Source organism: Macrobrachium nipponense, chromosome 25, assembly GCF_015104395.2.
Source record: "Macrobrachium nipponense isolate FS-2020 chromosome 25, ASM1510439v2, whole genome shotgun sequence".
Classification (NCBI taxonomy): Eukaryota; Metazoa; Arthropoda; class Malacostraca; order Decapoda; family Palaemonidae; genus Macrobrachium; species Macrobrachium nipponense.
In genome coordinates, this window is record NC_087214.1 from 39,477,230 (window position 1) to 39,501,512 (window position 24,283).

Below are 24,283 nucleotides of genomic sequence, written 5' to 3' on the forward strand. Positions count from 1 at the left end.
GGTTTGTGGTCATAAAGCTACTTCCTGTATCACTGTTCAATTAATATTTTCCTTTGCCACATAGGAACATTTATTGTACATTTTAACCTTTATTTCCCTTAAATTCTAGTCCATCTTAACCATAAAAACAAAAACACACTCAACAAGATTTTCGTCATTTCTACGCTGAACTTAGGTCATTTGGCCCACCAGAGTCCCCAACCTGACCTTCTTCTCCAGATCAATTTCTTGGCTGCTATTCACACAGCAGAAAGAAAGCAGAACCTTCAGTGCATTAGCTTTCACATAGTAGTATTCACCAAGGAAACAAAGGTCAGGATTAATTGGCCACATTATTCTTAGTTTCGACAAAACTCTAAATGAAGCAACAAACTGCATCACAAAGTCTTTGACAAAACTCGTCCAGATTATCAGTATAAGTTTTTCCCTAAAGTTACAATGTCATATGAGAAAATGCTCTTTCACAATCATTGTTAGAAAAGGGATTTTGACGTAGGGAAAAATCTATTTTCTGGGCGAGGAAGCCGTGTCGCCCAGTGAAATATGTCTCCTTAGCACTATTTCTAGTAAAATATTGCTATAGTACCAGAGAACTGCTAAATTTGGACATGTCAGAAACCTCTGACTCGCTCACCTATATAATAAGGTGTCGGTTATAAAAAATGGGCGAGTGTTAAACACTACCACAGCAACCCCTCCAATTAGCCTTTTCCTCATCAAAAGACCTAAATACGGGGAGCCGACCCATAGGTCACACCCGCTACCCCGTTTTGAAGGCGTCTGTGACGTCATACTTATCGATAGCATTGAAGCTGGTGCATAGCAATGGGGGGAAAGAAACCAGGGGGTGGGGGGATTTCACTGGGCGACACGGCTTCCTCGCCCAGAAATAGATTTTTCCTACGTCAAAATCCTTTCTGGGCTCAGCCGTGTCGCTCTGTGAATTGTACTAGAGAAACACCAAGAAGCTACATCCCCCTGAAATGAAATACAATATTAATTTGAACTCAGAAGGGTTAAAGAAATAAAAAATTAGTCTAGAATTGGAAAAATACAATTTATTATTTACAAAAAAACGTCATATAGCAATAACATGTGTCAACAAAACACACATAATAAAATAATTACCAATAATTTGTATAAAAGTAACACTGTACATCAATTTAATAACAAAGACATTGCTGAGGTAGGTAGAATGTTAATGAGGCTGGCATAATGGAAAAGATTCATATGACACAAAAGGACAGTACTATATTGATGTTGTAGTAGGAGACACTGGTCTCCCTACAGCTATTGCATGATATTTTAGATCCTCCAAAGACTTAAGGTAATGCTCACAGCCAGACTTGGTTTGACACTTAAAATAGTTTTCCATATAAATGCAATTGAGCTGTTTTCCACCATAAGATTATTTTTTTCCTAGGAACAGAGCTTTCCACTTTCTTATGGCTTCTGTCCTGTGTGAGCAATCATAATACAGATGACTTACAGCATACACAAGTACATAATATGTTCCAAGACCAATCGTGCAACCCTGAAAATCCTGCATGATAGCACCCCGTATGTAACAGATTACTATACATATGCAAAATCATACAAACAACCTGTATGTGCCCATATGAACCCCATTATAACTCTTATCATACCATTATGGTTATACAATAGAGAAAAATTATACAAGAAGAAAAAGCAGTTTTAGGTAAATACAACTGTGCAAGAGTGAAACCATGAAAAGTAACTTCATATATTGTGTGGGGCATATGGGGGCAACTATAATGATAACAACAGCAGCAATAATAATAATAATAATAATAATAATAATAATAATCAAGAATAATTGAGAAGCCTTAATGTTTCATTAAAGATGAAATTGTTTCAACAAAATTTATTCATTAATAAAATTTCTCAATTTTGTGATGATTCCTTTTCTGTGGTGGGAAATTCACATAATAGTTGTCCTGTGTTCACTTCATTCACTGTAGGGTATGGATGTTTAGTAAATTTCATTTGGCTAATGAAACTGCACAAAGAATCATACATAAATTAGAAATACTATTTGCAAATTCTTCAAAAGCCATCTGCATTTTCCCTAGGTTTAAACAAATGTATGAGCGTTCCTCAGCAAGAGTTTGGAATTAATTCACATACTGTCACCAGTAACTTTTTCCTTCAGCCACAGATTCAAGGTAGGGTGGCTGAGATGGGTTTAAATAGTAAAAGGCCTAGTCTGTATATAGGTATATGAAAAATAAAATTGAACGAAAAAATCTGATGATTTTGTTCCTATGGAAAATACAAGCCACAAACCACTTTCATATAGGAGAACTTACTCCTTTGGTGGGAGTTCATCTCTCTCAACTGGACTGGGAGTTGAAAAACACTAGGTAAGGTCATGGTCCCAGGTTAGGTTGTGTACTGTTGAACAAATGGGAGCAATAGGTCCTGTAAAACCGATACTTAGTTATTTTAGTGCTGTTCTTAGTTATTGGATTGCCAGAGCAGAGGAGCTCAAAGCCTGAGTAACGTTGTCTGAAGCCTCATGCAGTTGAGTAAATTCTCGGAGGATAAGGTTGGACATGAGTCATAAGGCAACCAAATCTGGCTAACTGATTGATGTTCAGATTCTGCTTCCACTACCCACTCCCCTACTTATTGTAGAAGGCTGAGAGAGAGAGAGAGAGAGAGAGAGAGAGAGAGAGAGAGAGAGAGAAACACGTATATCTTAGTTTTCCCAGACCACGAGCTGATAACAGCTCCCTCCTAGGGCTGGCCCAAAGGATTAGATATTTTTACGTGGCTAGGAACCAATCAATTGGTCACCTAGCAACGGGACCTACAGGTTATTGTGGGATCCGAATCAAACTATATCGAGAAATTAATTTCTATCACCAGAAACAAATTCCTCTGATTCCCGAGCCGGGATTCGAACTTCGGAACACCGGATTAGCAGCCGAGCGCGAAAACCACTCGTCCAGCGAGGAACGAAGAGAGAGAGAGAGAGAGAGAGAGAGAGAGAGAGAGAGAGAGAGAGAGCCAGCCTGCTGAAGCTCTATGACTAGGTATTTGACTCTTCTCTCTCCATGATGACACACTTGGCTGGAAGGGTTGGAAGTAGAAGGGTACCAGCTTTCCTAGTTGCTGATTGGCTTTTAGCTTGGATGCTCTGTGTACGTACTGTCACTAGGGTGTTAAGTATTTTCAATGTGGATATGTATTTTTGTTCTTTCTCTCTCTCTCTGTGCCTGTATATAGGGGTAAGCCACATATTTTTAAACTAATGATGTAAGTTTACTTTGAAATATTAATGTTTTAGGATGATAGTTTAAGGTATACAGCAGGCCCCGGTTACTGGCAGTCTCGGTTAATGGCGATCCGGTTTTATGGGGCTTGTCTAGTGTCATAAAATCGGCAATTTATGGCGCCATAACGGGCTGAGTTCCGGTTACCGGCACCATAAGAATGTTTGGTAAGGATGCTTATGGCACCAATTAATGGTTATTGGAGCCAAAAGTGACATTATAGCATCATAAATTGCAGGGTTTCGGTTAATGGCGGTTTTCGCTTATTGGCAGACCCCTGGGAACGGAACCATCCCCAATAACGTGGTTGACTGCCTTTGGCTATTTGGTGTTTTGAGTTACTAAAAAAAATCCTAGGAAAAACTTACTTCTAATGCTTTGGGTGTATTAAAAACTGTGTAAACCGCATTTCTTGTTGTATTTTCATTAAAAAAAACCTTCAATTATTGATTATTTTGCATTTTTGGAGTCATATTTCTTCCGTCAGGTCGGCGTTGTAAGCATTGTAACCCTGGAACATGCGTCATAAACCTGGAAGTAATTTATGATGAATATAATTTAAAAGCGTTGTAACCTCGGAACGTTGTAAGCCGGGGACTGCCTGTATTTCAGAGATTAATATGTACAGCAATAGGATGATGTTCTAATGTATATTTGATGGACAATGGAGTTTTTAGCGATACTTTGGTGTTTCAAGACAGGCAGTTTTGAGCATTTTTAGAGTGGGGTTCCAAGTATCTGTGGGCTCTAGCTATTCATGGGGGGAGGGGGGGCTGATACAAACCCTGCAAATATGGGGGACCACTTTAATTGATATATTTTCATGTCTATATTATATTTTAGTTATTCCTGGGTGGTTGTGGTCCCTAACAACCCTTGCAAACATGGGGGATAACTGTACATATACATTATATAAATGAGTATAAGGTAGTCCCCTAGTTACGATGGGAATGCATTACAATGGACCCATCATTAGTTGAAAATATCATAAGTTGGAGGCAGCCTAGACTACACTATACACGTACAGTATAATCTATACATATATAGAAGCATAGCCAACACTATACAGTATATTACTCTGTAAATAAACGGTGCTGTACTGTACAGTTCAGTGATACCTTGACCTACGAGTTTAATTCATTACGTGACTGAGCTCGTGGCTCAATTTGCTTGAAGATCAAATCAAATGTCAACATTACAATGAATGAAAATGCTATTAATCCATTACAGTCCCCAAAAAGCACAAATGTTTATTTTCTGCTTTCAAATAAGAAAAACGTGCCTTATGAATAAAAAATGTATAAGAAAATAATACATAATAAAAGAGAATGTAAAGAAATAAACTGGTTTATTAAGTTAGATCTTAACATTAAATAACTTATGTTGGCCTGGGGAGACAAACTTGGTTTTCAAGGTTGACCTGGTAATAAACCTAAACAAATTTTCTCACTTTTTCCTTCATGGGTGAAGGGAGATTGCCTTACACATTACATCTGCATAAAAATCTCTCTCTTACCTCAGAGAGAGAGAGAGAGAGAGAGAGAGAGAGAGAGAGAGAGAGAGAGAGAGAGAGAGAGAGAGAGAGAGAAACCATACACTAGTGATAGTATGTACACAAACGTTTCAATTAAGAGCATATCGTCCTACAAGCCACCTGCTATGTGACTGGTTACTTCCAACCCTTCCAGCCTAAAGCGTGTCATCATGGAGCCTACGTCAAAACAAATAAAAAATTGTAAAACGTACATTATGTATGCATGCGTTCATGGCTTCTTGAACTTCCTGGATTTTAGTTTCATATTTCTATGTTAATGATACAGTTAAGGATACAGTAATTCATATTTCATTCAAGGATATATACAGTACCAAATGAATGAGAGAGAGAGAGAGAGAGAGAGAGAGAGAGAGAGGATAAGTACTTTATCACAGTTTTTACCAGACCACTGAGCTGATTAAACAGCTCTCTAGGACTGGCCCAAAGGATTAGATATTTATACGTAGCTAGGAACCAATTAGTCAGCAAGCAACGGGACCTACAGCTCATTTGTGGAATCCGAACCACACTTATACGAGAAATGAATTTCTATCACCAGAAATAAATTCTCATGATCTCGCTGGCCGAGCCGAGAATCGAACTCCAGACCACCAGATTGGTAGCCAAGCGCAAAAACCACCCATCCAACGAGGAACAGAGAGAGAGAGAGAGAGAGAGAGAGAGAGAGAGAGTTATGTTTATATCGGTAAAACAATCACAAATGGCAGGAGAGTTTTTCTTAATACAGTATATGATTATACTAGATCAATATTGAGGATTTTACTTCAGCACTATTGGTATTTCACTGAGTTTACATTAATATTAACATATGGAAATTATTAAATAATTTTTTATCATAAAAAATGTATTTAGTACCCACCCTAAACCTGGCGACAGACGTAATTTAATTTTATTTTAATTATTTCTTAATAACTTACTGAAAAATCTGTCGCTCCACAGCTTGGATCTCGGCTCCACACCTTAAAAGCTAAATATTACCCAATAAACTTGTATGGTGGGTTGCTCATATGTCAAGGTTTGACTGTTTTAAATTCTTTTTTGTTTTTTTCTTTTAATCATCAATACAACATCGCTAATTCTGGAAAGTCAATGCAGACTGACTTATGATAATACAGTAGACTCCCTATTTGTGGGGATTGGGGGGTACCAGAACCCCCCCCCCCCCACCCCCCCAAAAGAATAGCCAAAATGTGCAAGTATTTAAAAACCCTTCTACTAATGCTTAGAATTGCCCTTTTATTTTGATAGTTATAACATAAAAAAAACCCTCTAAAAAATGGCTTATGAATGGCGTATACCATGAGTTTTTTAAGTCCTATCACAAAAGTGCACTTAGTCAGGAAAAAATGAAAATACAGCCATGTGAATATTTCTCAGTGAAAAATACTGCGAATAATAGGTATACGTATATGGCCCACAGAAAAATCCACAAATAGGTGAGTCCGTGAATTGTTAGTCCACAAATAGTGGGGGTTAACTGTACAGTACAAACAGAGAAATTGCATAACACAAACATGAATCAGACCTGTACTGTACTCAACAAGATTCAGTCTGTGATTGGCGTACTTGAACGGTGTCAGGATGTTGATGGCTGTGTTGAACTAGTCAATATCAGAAGAGGAGGATGGCGATAATAAAGCAGCAAGTTCATCAATTTGCTCCTTTTCAGCTGTTATTTTTCCAGATGTTAGTTCACAAGAAGTAGAGGGTCGAGGCTCAAATGGGGTGGAAGGAGATGTCACTCGAGTCATTTTCTTAGGGAAAACATCCTTTGTAGCTGGTACCGTAAAGTTTTTCGTTCTTCATAAATGACTCTGTAATTTGCAAGGATGTTCTTTGAAGCCCTCTCTCAACTTCAGCAAATTGTTCCAAATTCAAATCATTTACTAAAACAGTTTTCATACCATGTTCAAATAGGGCAAAGGCCTCTGCCATTGTCTGTCATAAGCTTTTGCCCTGGCTCTTCTTTAATTTCTTCTTCCCCTTCTGCTTTTTTTCTCTCTTCTGCAAGCTCAATTAAATCTTCTGCCATTAGCTCTTCATCTTGTAGTACATCTATGAGCTCTTTAATATCTTCCTCTTTAATTTCTAAATCTGAGCTTTTCCCAAGTGACTGTTCAGGCATCAGCTTCAAATACAGTCCTGTTTTGTCGACATTGAAGACTTGATCTGGCAAGTACCCTTCATCAACGATGATCTCATGTAAAGCATCCTTAAATTTAGCGGTTCCTTTGGAATCAGCACTTGCCACTTCGCCACTAATTTTCACACCATGAAAATTATGGCAGCTTTTGAAATGCTTAAACCAGCCATGACTTGCTACAAAATCTTTGGTGTGTGGGTATCATCGTAGTTTTTTCTTTAGTTTTCCTCGAAAACAAGCGCAACTTTGTTTGAAGGTCAAGAGACTAAGTGGCAAGCATTTTTGTATCTGGTCCTCCATCCACCTGACCAGTAACAGCTCCTTTTCTTCCAAAGGCCCTGATCTCTTATTTGTTATAATCATGGAATGAATTGAATCAGATGCCTTTACAGCGTCGATTATTGATTTTGTGTCTTTAATGATCTTGGATACAGTTGACTGAGATAGATGCTCGTCACGTGCTATGTCTGAGACTGCCTTTCCAGAGGCATGCTGGTTGATAATTTTCATTTGCTGCTCTAAAGTGATGGAATGCGTCTTCATATCTCCACCAGCAGGGGATTCGCAATCATTGCATTTAAATGGCTTCTCTGCAGTGTGAACCCTCATATGCCTTTCAAGAGAATTTTTCTGAGAAAATGCTTTCCCACAGTCATTACATTTAATTGGCTTCTCTCCAGTGTGAACCCTCATATGAATGTTAAGGCTACTTTTACGGAAAATGCTTTTCCACAGTCATTACATTTAAATGGGTTCTCTCCAGTGTGAACCCTCATATGAATGTAAGGTACCTTTAGACTTTACAAGAAAATGCTTTCCCACAGTCATTACATTTAATGGCTTATCTCTAGTATGAATCCTCATATTCGTTTTTACTATCACTTTTGTGAGAAAATGCTTCCACAGTCATTACATTTAAATGGCTTCTCTCCAGTGTGAAACCTCATATGGTATTCAAGTTGACCTTTCTGAGAAAATGCTTTCCCACAGTCATTACATTTAAATGGCTTCTCCCCAGTGTGAACCCTCATGTGTTTCTTATGATAATCTTTCTGAGAAAATGCTTTCCCACAGTCATTACATTTAAATGGCTTCTCCCCAGTGTGAACCCTCGAATGACTGTTAGGATGAGATTTCTGAGAAAGAGTTTTCCCACTTCTAAGGCTTCTTTTCATGGTGAGGTTTAAGGGTAGGCTCCAGTTTGTAGGGGTGCCGATCGTAAAAATATTTGCCAAAAATACACTAATCAAGACAGGCTAATGAAATTATCAGGCATTATTAGCACTATAATAACGCATATTCTCTGTGAGTTTTATCATCCTACAGGGAAAATAAATATTATTATTACTATTACTAATGATATTTCTTATTTTACTATGAGCATATGGCACTTCGCCCAACACATGCAATGATATATATTACCTACTATAATTATTATTTCACGAAATAATTATTATAATTATTATTACTACTAAAGTTACAAAGACATCTATTATTATTATAAATCACTACTATTAAAATTTCTATTACTGATTTCCATATGAGCATCGGGCACTTCGCCCAACATACTATGCTTACTGCAATTATTATTTACAAAGACATTATTGCTACAATAAGCGTATCAGACAATTATTATTACAAAAAATGATATTGTTATGATACAATAAGGTTTGTTCATACTTACCTGGCAGATATATATATATATATATATATATATATATATATATATATATATATATATATATATATATATAGCTGTATTTTCTGAAGTCCGACAGAATTTCAAAACTCCGTGGCACAGGCAGTGGTTGGCCAGGTGGTTAGTACCCATTCCGCCGCTGGGAGGCAGGTATCAGGAACCATTCCCATTTTCTATTCATAATTTTTATTCCCACTGGGTGGGTACTTGATTATATATATCTGCCAGGTAAGTATGAACAAACTTTATTGTATCATAACAATATCATTTTGTTCATGAAACTTACCTGTCAGATATATATATATAGCTGAATTCCACCAATTGGAGGTGGAAGGGACAGAATAGAAGATTTTGGGAAACAAATGCATGCAGATGATTTACATCTTGGTTTCCACCTGTTAGCATAGCTGACTTCGTGATTACTGTCACCCAAGTCTGCTTCTGCTTTACTAGAGTTGCCAGCGAGGTAGAGACCTATATAGCTGGTGCACTCCAGATGATCTGTCAACGGGGGCGTGACCACAATGTGACTAGACCATATTGACCATACCATGAGGGCTAAGACGTACAATATATATATATATATATATCTATATATATATATATATATATATATATATATATCTATATATATATATATATATATATATATATATATAATATATATATATATCACCACAAACATGACCAACCTAGCCAAAGTTAAGGTGTTTTAACTAAGGCTTAAGAGTTAAGAAGTCGCCATTGGCGGCGACTCAACAACTAAATTAAGAGCTCTTCCTAACCATTTTCTACAGGATAGGATGAGTGGTACTTCTTGCCCCCAAGATTGTGTCTGCAGACACGTATGGCCCTAGCAAGCAGCAGATCTCATATGCCATCTTCACATCCCGCAGGGAGTGTGAAGTGAACAGAGTTGCTTCGCTAAAACATGGTACTCAGGATGTTGCTGAGTGCCATGCTCTGTTGAAATGCTTCCGAGGCCGCGCCCTCACCTCGTGAGCATTCAGATCAAAAAATTTCAAATCGTTGTGCAAACACAATGAAGGAGCCTTTTTGAAAGAACTCCTTAACACTAAAGCCAGGTGTTTCTTCGATATGGGCAAGTCTGGGTCTTTTTCGGAACACTGCAGATTGCCCACCCGAAGGACTTCGACTTTTTCATGAGTTTTATGTAGATAAAACTTGAGAGACCCGACAGGGCACAGGACTCTCTCTGGCTCCTGCCCAAGGACAAGACGGGTTTCCATTCTGAGGCCACAACGGAATGCTTAGAGAACACACCGCATTGTGTTCTCTAAAGCCAAAACTTCTGACGATGGCTTAAAACCTCACTAACCCTCTTTGTCGTATCTATGGTGGTTAGAAGATAGGCCTTTCTGATCACGTGCAAGAAGTTAACAGGTAGGAGAAGTTCGAATGCTTTGACATCAAGAACTTCAGACTACGTCTAAGTTCCATATTGAAAGCTTCGATCTGGACATGCACAGTCAGTCCGTCTGTACTAAAGTCAGGTGACCGACCAGTTGACCAGTCAGCGAATCAAGGACAGCAAGGCTGTACCCTGAAGACCATAAGGCACTATTCTTCGCCGAAGGATGAGTGTCTGGACTGCCTGGGCGATTCAAGCTAAGCAAACCTTGGGGGGTGTATCAACGCAACCCGTCGTCGTCAGCGAATCAACTCATGAGCAACTCCTGACTCGAGCTTCTGGTGCCAGGAGAAAGGAGCGCGAAGCAAAAAAGGCGATTCAGTCCCGAAGGACGAATGCCTGACAGTCCAACCTGGTCTCATGTTACACGATCATCGGGGGTGTATAAACGCAACCGACTTCGTCAACAAGAAACTCAGGGCTACTATATGTCGCCTGATCTCGCATGAGTGTCTGACTCCGAGAAAACAGGTGAGACAAAAAGTAGATGGTGAGCGAGTTTCGAGATTCCACAGAACTCAAAGATCGTGAAGGGTTTTGTTGTTTGACAGAAGCAAATCTCTGAGCCCAAAGGCCGTCAACAACATATTTGCGTATTCTTTAATAGTTGTGACTGCCAGCTTATCCCATTCTTCAGACAGAAAGGGAAGACGGTAATCTTATCCTGTCACATCTCGATAGCTGAACGTAGTCAGACTCAGAGCGGAGAGGTTTATAGGTACCTTTCGTGTTAAGAGTAGACCAACTCTCTCGGAAAAGATCCTGGAAAGTGAACTAGGAAGGACTGACCTCTGTGAATCCAGGATCTTGAAGGCCAACATGGGGCGATCAGCGTCATTGTCGCTCCCTGTGACGTCATAAATCATCTTATTACATTTCCTAAGCGTTTGAAAAAAGGGGAAAAGAGACTAAACATCCATCCCCGTTCAATACCATAGGATGGCGTGTAATGCTACCGCTCCCGGATCGAGAATAAGGGAGCAGAGAAGAAGAAGCCTCTTCGTCCTCAACATAGCAAAGAGATGAATGAAAGGACGTCCCTAAAGTCTCCACAACTCTCAACATACTTCTAAACAAAGATTCCACTCGGAAGTCAGTAGTTGCTGCCGTCGATCGAGAAGATTCGTACGGACTTTTGCAATCCTGTAACGAACCTCTTAAGGATCGTTACGTTTTTATGCCTGTTTGTCATAAATAGGCTTTCTCGTAAACTCGAACAGGGACCGAGAGAAGATACTTCTTAAGATATGAGAGAGCTGTGGAAAATCCGAGTTGATCTGGACCACTGGTTCCAAAAACTCGTTTCGAGGACTGGAGGGACGACCGAATTGCTTCCACTTCTTTCAGATTATTTTCCAGGACATCTGAAACCCTCTCCAGATGTCCGGAACCTTCTCTCTATCACCTCAGGTGATACTTGACGCACTGAGAGATGTTCAGAATCATTCCTAGATCTTGGATAAAATTTCAGTTTCCCGGTAGGAAAAAACTGTAGAGGTCTGAATTGCAGTCTATTCAGGGAAACAAACTTCTTCAGGAAGGAAATGGTCCCCAGCAGGCTCATCCATTCCCTCACCGAGTATGCTTACTTCCCTAATAAGTCTGCGCTTTGCCTAAGCAGGAGAGCATATAATAGTGCAATGTTGCGGTAGACTTGTAGTCCTATACCGTGCGGTAACGAGCACCGAAAGAAGTAAGAGATATCTCTGTTGAACATAGTAAGGCAAAACGAATGCAATGTTTATTCATTCATGTAAGAAATCCCCTCAATCTAAGGCTAAAGTCCGTGATTGAAGGGCAGAGATACAGATAGTCAGTCAATCCCGCAGGAGAGAGAGACGTACATACCGCGCATGACAGCGAACGAGCTGGTACTGGCTCGGTTGGACTGGAGGACAGTGACAGCAGCTTACTTTCGTCGTCTCTTACCGTTATGCCTGGGTTGCCAGCTACTCTATTCTATGAAGAAATAGGTCCGTTATTTTTTTTAGCAGAAAGAGACTCTCAAGCTGGTATATCTAAGCGAAACAGAAAACGCTAAATATAGAGGTGCATTTGTGTCGTCATAACACTACCATACAACGGTAAAAGATAAATCGGAAACTCCTGGAAGGCTGCAGGGAGTAACGATTAAATGTCCATAAAATAATAGACAATAGACCTCTCGGTTGCCATCCGAAGAGGTAACTACAGCAAGCGTATATGACTTGAACCAACCAGTAGTAAAATAACGCAAGGCAAAAAATATAAATTATATTACAAATAAAGTTTGTTCATACTTACCTGGCAGACATATCTATAGCTGAATTCGGAAATACAGCTACATACATATCTGACAGGCAAGTTTCATGAACAAAACTTAGAGAATCGAAGCGGACAGCTCAAGCTTCTTATGTTATTGGACATAAGCGTTCATTGACGTAGTCTACAAGTCTAATTCTTGTACGAGTCTGCAAATGATGAATGAGAGCTCTTCCGAATCTTGTCAAGAAGAGCTTATCCGCTTACGCAATATAAAGTTATTGAGATGTTTGTCAATGAGAACTAACCCATTTACGGGACAAAGAGATATTTTGTCAATGAGGGGATACCCACTTACTTGACAAAACGATAGTATATTGTCAATGGGGGAAAGTCACTGAATTGACAAAACGTAATCCAGGAAGTCGAGCATATTATTTTTCCGATTCCCATATCAATCGAGGAAGGGCAAGAATCCTGTTAAGAGACTGGGCTTACGGCAGGTAGGACCCCGATGTTCAACTTCGGCAGCGTAGTCCCGAACTAGGAACAAACAAAAATTATCATCTGAAAAGCCCTTCAGATGGACTAAAAAGCTTGCAACCTAAATTTATTGGCAGTATGGCAAAGGAAGTCCTGTCTTGCGCTTTCCTGAAGAGCGTCCTCTTGATGAATGCCTTTGCAAGAATCCTACCGAACGTTGTCGAGCGTCATGACGTGCAGGACGTCGAGCTTTTACATAACCCGTAACTGCCTTATCGCAAAGTCTTGACTGCGTCACTGCGGTAGAGCAAACGAAATCTTCCCTTGAGCTTTCCTTAACTCCATCCACCTTTGCGAAAAGCAATATTAATTGACAGAGACCTCTTGAATTCACGAAACCCGAGGTCTTGCTGGGTTTCGAAGACAAAGTTGTCTGTTCACTTTAAGCTTCCTCCGAAGCACTGCTTACTTCACATTCTTTGCAGGTGAGGTAGAAGGTATCACCGGAGGTAGAGGTAAAAATTCTTTAGGCCCAAATCGTAAACAAGAGCTTGAAGAGTTCAACAGAAACGTTCAGCCAGGCGACACACCTGGCGTGCACTGGCGCGCGCTCAGCGTCCACTGGTGCGCGTGCTCGGCGTCCACTGGCGCGCGCTCGGCGTCCACTGGTGCGCGCTTGGCATGCAACCGCGCGCGCCTGGCGTCCATCCGAGCGTCCCGTCCAAGCCGAGCGTCAAAAGAAGCGTGCAGAAAAGCGTCACGCTCCTGACAGGCATCAAAACAAGCGAAAGAAACTGCCTTCAGGGAAGAGCGAGATACATCTCGGAGAGAAATCCGACTGCACGAAGCCGACTCAGGAGAAGGGTTGACCGTGTGAGAATACGAGGGGCGAGGGAACGCCTTCTTATTCTCACAGTAACAAAGCTCGGACGTACGCTCTCAAAAGCGTCCTGCTACTATGACTTCTTTTTCATATTTCTCGGTGGAAAGATGTACACGTGTTCAGGCGACGTTCGCTTTCTTACTTCTCACTGAAACGCATAACGAGAGAGAGAGAGAGAGGACGTGAAGCGTCCTCTTCTAAAAAGCTTCTATTTAGAGGGCTCGAGTCCTTCCGAAAGCTCCAACCCCTGCGCGGGGAGGACGCTTCAGAGGACGAGAAGCAATCCTTAAGGATTCGTGCACGTGCACGCACTTTGGCAGCCTGGGAGTATCTTCAGGTCTGCCGAAGGCACGTCAGATCAGTGGGGGTTCCTCGTAACCCTCCTTCGGCTTTCGACATGCTCTTTCCCTGTGTTCCTGGGAGTCAAGCAGAGGTCCCGGCCTAGAGGCGAAATAAGGCCAATCTGACGCACCCTCCACTACACAAGGGGCACTGTCACTGCACTTAGCCACTTCACTTTTGCTCTCTAAAGCAAGCTCTTTCGATTCTAAGTTACGAATCGATAGAGTATCAGAGAAAGGGCAATAACCTCTACAGACACTGTTTTAGGGCCCGAAGGCAACACTACAGGGTTAGGAGTAACAATTACAGAAGTAGCACTTCTTCACAACAATGAAGGAGAGTGAGCACCTCTCGTAGACATATTCATAGCCCGTAGGCCATACTACAGGGTTAGGCAAAATAAAGTCTACAGGAAGGTTAGCAGGTTCACTACCCTGACTTTTGTTTGCTGATTAATTGCGTACATACGAATCATACGTCTTCCTTACAGAATTAGACAAAGTCTCACACTCCTTACATGACAAATCTCAACCGAAGCTTTCGGTAGCCACACCCTATCTTTGCAGACAACACCCTCTGAAACTAACCTAACTAGTTTCAGATATCTTATGCAAAAATGAATCAAATTCAAATCAATTTAAGATAGCGTATGCCTAGCCACAAATCCAAGTAAATAAATCAAAAGACAATTAGGATACTTAGCAGCAATGAAGTTTCCAAAATCCTAAGATGGAGGTACTGAAAACAGGTGTTTCCAGCACCGGCGACAGAAAAATTATGAATAGAAAATGGGAATGGTTCCTGATACCCGCCTCCCAGAGGCGGGAATGGGTACTAACCACATGGCCGACCACTGCGTGTGCCGGAAGTTTTTGAAATTCTGTCGGACTTCAGAAAATACAGCTATATATATATATATCTGACAGGTAAGTTTCATGAACAAAATTATTATTACTACATTATGAAAGAATCTAAAACCCCCCAGCTTCATACCTCTTGCCCTCCTTCCTTTTTCTTTTAGCTTCTTCTGCGTTTTTCTTCTTTTTTCCCTAATAATGCTTGTCATCTTTTTTTCCTCTTCCTATCGACTTTTTCTGCTGTGGCACAACTAATTTTCCCCATGGGTGTGAAAGACGTGTCCGATACCTTGCCCTCGTTGAACTGTATCATGGCTTTTGCAGTAAGGTATCGGAGTCTGTTGCTCTGATAAAAGATGTTTTTTGATGCCTTCGACCAAATCACTTTGTTCAGACTTTCATTTGCATTCTGTGCCATTCCTGTGCATCTTTCGAGCAACTCAGGTGATGCCATCCTTTCATATATTTTTACGAGGCCCTTTTTTATATTTTCCGGAATGGGATGCTTCACATGATCCTCATGTTTAATTTTGGACACGTCTTGTCCATCACGAAGTTTTTTCTTGTAGAAGCACCATTGCTCAGGGCAATTATCATGTCTTGGTCTGGTGTCGGTGCTCGCACAATGATCTAGGGTAGCAAAAACTTCTTTCCTCATTGCAACGACGTCACCCAGGTTATTCACAATGGCTGCCACGTAATATCTCTGTAATGCTGATATTGCTTCATTAGTCAGCGCCCCAGCAGAACTTCCGCTGACAGTTATTCCCATCCTCTCCTGAGTTTGTACAAATTCCTTGATGTGCTTTCCGAAGCGCTTGCCAACGTGATTTATGCACTCTACCTTAGTTATAGCAATTCCTTCTCCATATATATTTTCGTTCCTCACTGCATTGAAGGCTTTCGAGTCCCCGTCAGATATTATTTCGGTGTATCGAAATTTACATTTCTCTACTGATCTACTAAATAACCTTCTCCATCCTTCGACCTCCATTGCAGGGGAATATTTTGATAGAACCTCAAAATCGATCAAAATGCCCGTGTCATGGTGTATGACAGATACTACACCGTATTTAGCTACAAAGCCAGGATGGGACCAGGTACCATCGCAGCTAACTGATATATTTTTTATCTCTCCAGCATCCGGGTTATCGATTTCAAGGATTCTATGCACTACCTCTCTTGCCTTCTGAAGAGACTCCTCACAGTCTTCAATGCCCTTCTTTTCTATTTCTATGGCAGTTGTATAAAAGTTTGATTCCGCCATTATTTTTGTATTGAAAATCATTTCAAAGTCTTGAACTGTTTTATAACCTTCATTTTGCAAAGCGAAATCAACCATCTTCACGTTGACATCAAAGATTTTCTTCGATCTTATCCTTTGGGAACTCCAGCCCTTCACATGCTTACGACAGGTGGGGCACGTGAAATTTAGTGATACAGCCGCACCATGTCTTGTTTGCTTTTCTGTCCACTCTGAGGTAAATCCCCCACATTTTTTGCACTTCGCCGCAAAGTTTTTTCTAAGCGTATTTTCATCCATGATGATGTACTTAGGCGTTTCTTGTTCACTATCAATTTTTTTTCCAAAGTTGCCTCTCAGTGCCCGTTTCATCATGGCAGGGGAAAAAATGTTGCTTGCTTCTTCATCACTGTCATAATCTTCTTCATTTTCGCTGCCTTCAAGACCTTCCCTTGAAGTACTGGGCTGCGGCTGTTGCTGTTCATTTTCATCATCTTTCTCCCATGACGTACTGGCCCGTGGCTGCTGCTGTTGTTCTTCTTTTTCTTTCTCCCCTGAAGTACTGGGGTGCGGCTGTTGTTCTTGTTTTATTTGCTCCCCTGAAGTACTGGGGAGAGGCTGTTGTTTTTCTCTCTCTCTCTGAAGTTTTTTCTGTGCCTTTGCCTCTCGAACATTTTGCATTTTCATATATTTCTTGCTAGGACGCGCCATTATTGGCTGTTATGAAAAGGCCAGCCACCTAAAAATCCTATAATGTTGCCTAAAACTCCTATAATTTTGCCATTTTCTTTCCGACCTCCCCTATAGCCCGCCCTATGGCTACCTCCTCATGGCACTGCCCTCGGAGTTCAGGATTGGTCACATGAAATAAAGGTCTCTAGGCGAAGAAAGTTGTATAGGACAGAAGTATAATGCCGTAGGATATTTAGGAATAATGACGTCTAACAGAGCATTCATGCATACGTCCTGAGGCAGTCAGGAGTGAGTGGAAAGTGGTGACACGCGCTTCACGACGTGAAGTGTTGCCATACAAGCGAGTGCTTGTTTCCAGACTTTCAATAGATTTCAGTGCGTATCAGTGGAAACCTACGACTGTCTTAATGTTTGGTACCGGGGGATATCTGAGGGGCTTTATGGAGTGATGGATATATAAGTATTGCCAAACGAAGATATGAATATTTTCAGAGACATTCGGACAATTTCAATTAGTAATGGAAAATTATTACAGACCTAGGTGCCCTCTTGCAATTTACTCTCTCTCACTCTCATATATATATAGACCGTCTGTGGTAATGTAGAGGTGGGGAGGGGGATAAAGTGGTGTATGGGGGTGTGGGGGGTTGAGGTGAGTCAACTTTTTTTTTTATTCTTCTCTAAACATAATGAATAACCATTTGAGCACAATCAATCACATAATTCTCCAGTAATCAGTAACTGCGTATAGAAGGAGTTGTTGGTTGTGGGCCCGGGGGGGAAGAGTGCCATATAGGCGAGAAACGAAATTCACATGTTATATGATTTACCGAGAGATGTTATGAGGAAGTAACATGATAAATAACCATTTGAGCATAAAAAATCGCTTTATTTTCCGATAGCCAGTAATTCAGTGTTACAGGTAGGGGCTGTTATAGAGGCTGGAGACTAATTCTACACGTATCACGGCATTCTGCTAGGCCAAAGGAAGACTTTTAGCAAAGAAAAAAAAAAAAAAAAAAAAAAATTTGGTTCTGGGAAAATGCTTTGCCAGAGTCACGGAAACTGAACTGCCTCCCTCCAGTGTGAGTTAAAATTCAAGTTCTGAGGTGGTGTTTTCAACAAAGTTGATTTCCAAAATTTCACACAAATGGCTCCTTTCTCATATGAACAGTACAAGTATCTTTTCTGACAAGAGATTTTTCAGAATTCACTTCACTCTATCTACTTCAGGAAAGTGTACAGTTAACATAGCTTTCAATGTGCTACATAACAAAAGCAGACTCTATGCTTCACATAGTAATAGGACATTAACCTTGACAAGAATATCTGATAATGTATACCAATGTATCTGTCTCCTTTCTCCCTCAGTCCAGAATTTCTTGCAAAAATCTCTAGAAATGTTCACAATAATCTTGATGGAAGGTTACATCTGAAATGAGAAAATACAACACAATTAAACAAAAAAATGACAGAAGTAATGTCTATGAAAATGAAAAAGGAATTTTTTAAAGCCTCTTGCCCTATTCCACAAAGTATTCTTTGGTACAAAACTGGAAAGTATTGAAGCCTGTTAGAATGGTACAGTCCAACCTCTTAAATCTGGGAACCCTGTGATTTTTATGTTTTTGGCCACTGCAGAAAAACAAAAAATCCTGGGATACAGAATAAAGGTATTGTCCTACTTAAAATGGGGTTAGGTTCTAAAATGATATTGTCATGATACAATAAAGTTTGTTCATACTTACCTGAAAGATATATATATAGCTGTATTCTCTGACGACCGACAGAATTTCAAAACTCCCGGCAAACGCAGTGGTCGGCTAGGTGGTTAGTACCCATTCCCGCCGCTGGGAGGCGGATACCAGGAACCATTCCCATTTTCTATTCAGATTTTCTCTACCACTGTCCCCTGAGGGGAGGTGGGTGGGTACTTGATTATATATATCTGTCAGGTAAGTATGAACAAACTTTATTGTATCATGACAATATCATTTTGTTCATGATGCTTACCTGCCAGATATATATATAGCTGAATCCCACCATTGGAGGTGGGAAGGGACAGAATAGAAGGATTTTGGAAACACATAACATGCAGATGATTGACATCTTGGTTCCTTACCTGTTAGCATAGCTGACTTCGTGATTACTGTCACCCAAGTCTCCTTCTGCTTAACTAGAATTTCCAGCAAGGATAGTAGTAGATGATCTGTCAACGGAAGCGTGACCACAATGTGACTAGACCATATTGACCATACTGAAGACAACGAAGCATAACAAATACCACCTAACCTAGCCCAACTAAAGTTAGTCCCATAACTTTTAGGCTAATTAAAGGGAAGACCGCCTCAAGCGGCCAACCCTACAACCATAAAAACAAACCCATAATTAAAATCACACACATCCATTTTCTAAAGGATGGGGTTCGTATTGCTTCTTGTCCCCAATACTGTATCCGCGGAAATGTATGGTCCAAGCGAGTAGCAATTCTCATATGTCGCCTTCACATCTCTGAGGTAGTGTGAAGCGAACACAGAGTTGCTTCGCCAAAATGTGGCACTCAGGTATCACTGAGTGCCATATTTTTTTTTGAAAAGCACCGAAAGTAGCTACAGCTCTAACTTTGTGAGCATTAACTTTTAGCAGTTTAAGATCATCTGTGCAGGACGAATGAGCTTCCCTGATGGTGTTTCTCAAGAAGAACGCCAGGGCGTTCTTAGACATTGGTAATTCCGGCCTCTTGACCGAACACCACAGGTTGTCTGACGGGCCTCTACATTGTTTGGTCTTTTCCAGATAAAATTTGAGAGCTCTGACAGGGCACAAAACTCTCTCTGGCTCTCGTCCGACGATCTCTTGACTCGAAGCAATGAAGTGCCAATCGAATCGCTTCTAACTCCTTGAGGTTTATGTGCCAGGACCTCTGTTCCCCTCTCCAGAGGCCTGACACCTCCTCCTCCCCCAGTGTTGCTCCCCAGCCCATCATGGACACGTCTGAGAACAACACTAGGTAGGTCTGGGCTCAGAACTTTGAGGGACATCCCTTACGATAGCTTGACGGGATCGGACCACCACTTCAAATGCTCTTTGATCGACTGAGGGATTCTCAAAATCTCGTCTAGGTCTTTCTTGTTCTTCCAGTTGTCTGCTAGGAAAAACTGAAGCTGTCTGAGGTGCAGTCTTCCCAGAGAAACAAATTTCTCCAGCGAGGAAATGGTCCCCAGCAGACTCATCCATTCCCTCGCCGAGCATATTTCCTCTCTAAGAAGACCGATACTTTCTCTAAGCATTTAAGCTGACGTTCAATGGATGGAAAAGCTTGAAAAGCCACTGAATCCATCTGAATCCCCAGATACACGATGGACTGTGTGGGAATCAGATGGGACTTCTCGAAGTTGACAAGAAGGCCTAGGTCCTTCGTCAGCTGTAATGTCGTGTGAAGGTCCTCCAGGCACTTTTCCTTCGACGTCGACCGGATCAGCCAATCGTCTAAGTAGAGTGAGACTCTTATCTTCGAGAGGTGGAGCCATCTTGCTACATTTCGCATCAGAAGCGTGAATATCATAGGGGCTGTACTCAGCCCGAAGCAGAGAGCTCTGAATTGGAAGACCTGTCCTTTCAAGACGAATCTGAGGAACTTCCTGGACCGAGGGTGGATCGGAACATGGAAATAGGCGTCTTGGAGATCCAAGGACACCATCCAATCTCCTGGTCTCAGGGATGCTAAAACAGACTGTGCAGTTTCTATCTTGAATTTTATTTTCCTTAGGAAAAGATTCAGCCTGCTTACCTCTAGGACAGGTCTCCATCCCCCCCGAGTGCTTCGGAACCAGGAAAAGCCTGTTGTAGAAGCCTGGTGAGTCCCGTGATACAACTCTTTCTACTGCTCTCTTTTCCAACATTTGATCCAAAAGGTCTAACAAGATCTGTTGCTTCGAAGTCTGATAAGAGGGCGAAAGGTCTATTGGCTCTATGCTTAATGGAGGTTTTGATAGAAATGGGATCTTGTAACCTTTCTCGATCACTTCGAGTGACCAAGAGTTCGCCCCTCTTATCCTCCATGCTTCTGCAAAAAGAGCGAGTCTCACCCCGACTGGTGCCTGAAGGGCCGAAAAGTCATTTCTTTCCCCTGGTTTTTGAGGGGGCTCTGCCTCTAGGGAAAATCCTCCCTCGAGCAGAGGCTCTCGAGGAGGCTCTTCCACGAAAGGGCTTATAATTCTTCCTGGAAACTTGCGTGGTTCGTGAAGATATCTGATCAGTAGGACGTTTCGAAGACCGAGACAATAGTCCTGCGTCGCTCTTTCTTGGAGAGATTTACTGACAAATCCTTTATCATCGATTGAGGAAAAAGATGAGCAGAAAAGGGAGCGAACAACAGTTCTGCTTTTTGCGCAGGCGACACTGACTTAGCTGTGAAGCTACAGAAAAGTGCGCGTTTCTTAAGGACTCCCGACGCAAAATGTGATGCCAGTTCGTCGGAGCCATCCCTTACTGCCCTGTCCATACATGACAAAATACTCGCTAAGTCCTCTAATGAAATAGAATCTGGGCTTCTAGACTGCACATCTAAGATGCCCAAACACCAATCTAGAAAGTTAAAAACTTCTAGAGTTTTGTAAAGGCCTTTGAGATGGTGATGTATCTCTGACATTGTCCAAGAAACTTTTGCTGATGCCAGGTAAGATCTTCTAGGTGCCTCCACTAAGTTGGCGAAATCACCTTGTGCAGAAAAGGGATTCTTAAACCTGCTTCTTCTTCTGTTTCATACCACTTCCCTGATCTTCCACTGAGCTTTGTGGGGGGAAGTGCAAAAGAAGTCTTGCCCTTCGTCTTTTTGGATTCCATCCAATCGTGGATTCTTTTAAAAGCCCTTTAGTTGAGAGCGAAGTGGCCATTTTAACAAAATTTGGAGTCTTCCTTGCCTTCGAAGAGGTTAGCTGCGAAGGTGGAGAGAGAGGAACTGGAGCTCGAAACTTCTCGGGAAACAAGTCTTTTAAAAGGCGAGTTAAAGTTTTATAATCCACAGAGGATGAGGTTGTAGGATCCTCCTCCTCCTCCGAGACAGGATCGCTTGACGATTTCTCTTCTAAGGGAGACGCAGGTGTGTCCTGAATCGAGTGAGAAGAAACCGAAGTTTCACCTCCCTTTCGAAACGTAGGTCTTGCACTTGAAATAAACTTTGAAGAGGAGAGCCGGCTATGTTCTCCTAACCTTGACTTTCTCTCCGGATTTTCCAAACCAACGTCATACGATTTCTCTTGGCGAGCACCCATATTGTAGTTTCTACGACCTTGAAGCATAGGGCGCTTACCCTTCTAACTAGCGACCTGTTCTCTTCTTTCCACGGTGACTCTATGCATCGGACTCCTAGCGTCCTCAAAAGCGTCCTGGAAAGCGTCCTGATATGAAGGACGACGAGCGTCCTTATTTGTACTACGCCTAGCGTCCTCAAAAACGTCCTCATTTGCGCCCTGACGTGATGGACGTCGTGTAAACGCTCCTTTAATACGGTCTTGAGTTGTAAGAAGCCTCGCGTCCTCAAAAGCGTCCTCATATCTTTCTTCTGAACTAACATTGTGAGTTTCAAGTCTATCCAACCGACGTTTACGACACCGAGCATCCCGAGAAGCGTCCTTACGAGCGTCCTGATGAGTAAGGCGTTTCTTATGTCGAATACTATCTTCCTGCAAGCCAAGATTATTTACTTCCAATTCTACTTCCGAGCGATCCTTCTGAACGTTCTTCGACTCTTGGAAAAGACGACGGCCGCCTGTGCGACATCTAGTGTCTTTTTCCCTTTCGCCAATACTTCTAGAGACTCTATCAGCAGGACTGCTTGCTCTTTCCTGAATGAGTCGATGAGGTCTAGAAGGCGACGAATCAGAAGAGGATGAAGAATGAAGAGAAGCCGAAGGAGAACATCTAGATTTCTTGACAGGTAGCCATAGATTTTCTTACGACTACGCGATCTTTCTTCTTTCTTGGCGAAAAACGCATCCAACTGCTGTCAAATTGCTACGAGGGTCTTTTTTGATGGTGAAGATCCATATGACGGAATGATCCCTTGAGAAGAAGATGGGCGAGGGGACGCCTTCTTCCTTCTCTCCGGACTCGAATCAGGACGCTCAGAAAGCGTCCTGAATCTCTTATGTGGGATACTGTCTTCGAAGTCTTCCGGGGAAGAACGAAGCGTAAATCGAGGTGGAGGACGCTCTCGATCTCCCAATGAAGCGTCCTCTTCCGTAAGACCTTTCCTAAGAGGGCGAGAAAGACGATGGCCGCCTGTGCGACATGTTACGTCTTCCTTACCACTCTTGATTGGAGAGGCCTTCCGAGATTCCCACCCAAGATGAGGTGAGGACGTCTCGGAAGAAGAGAAGCATTCCTTCAAGATACGAGCTTGCGCACGATCTTTGGCAGCCTGGGATGCGTCTTCAGGATCTGCCGAAGGGACGCCAGACCGGTGTGTAATTCCCGTAACCCTCCTTCGGCCTTCGACATGTCCATTCCCTGTGTTCTGGGAGTCCGACAGAGGTCTCAACCTGGAGGCATTATAGGACCGATCTGATGCCCCCTCCACATCACTATGGGCACCAACATTATCACTACACTTTTGCACATTAGATTGTAGCACTCGCATTTTCGATTCAAGGTTCCGAATCGATTCCAAAATGGTAGAAAGGGCATTCCCTTCCGTAACGATCACTTCCTTATCTGAAGGTGAAATTACAGGGTTATGCGTAACATGGTCTATAGTTATGTTAGATTGGGCAACTTTATCCCTTTGACTTTTGACAGAAGCACTCCTGGAGGAAGACCTCCTAATTCTGTCACGCTCAAGTCTACGAATGTAAGATTCATACGCCTTCCATTCGACATCAGTTAACACTTCACATTCTTTGCACCTATCATCCAACAAGCAAACATGCCCTCTACAATTCACACACACCGTGTGAGGATCTACCGAGGCTTTTGGTAGCCTCACCTTACACTCTTCTACACCACACACTCTGAAACTAGTAGAACTAGATCCAGACATCTCAATTCTAAGAAAAATCAAAGCAAAATCAAAATCCAAACCACAATAGCGTATGCCAATCACTAAGCCAAGTCCGAAACCAAAAAAGGACAATCCAAATACTTAAGTGACAATGGGGTTTTCAAAATCCTAAGCGGAGGTCTGTAAACAGTTGTTTACCGACCGTGACAGAGAAAAATCTGAATAGAAAATGGGAATGGTTCCTGGTATCTGCCTCCCAGCGGCGGGAATGGGTACTAACCACCTAGCCGACCACTGCGTTTGCCGGGAGTTTTGAAATTCTGTCGGTCGTCAGAGATACAGCTATATATATCTCGGCAGGTAAGTGTCATGAACAAATAACCCGTCGTTTGTCAGAAAAAACGTATCTTGAA

General features: G+C 41.8%; 1 pseudogene; it reads right to left on the reverse strand.

Moving 5' to 3' along the window:
* LOC135199054 (zinc finger protein 845-like) overlaps nt 1-8,328 on the reverse strand; it is a 74,931-nt pseudogene extending 66,603 nt beyond the window's left edge.
* Nucleotides 8,329-24,283: the final 15,955 nt, after the last annotated feature.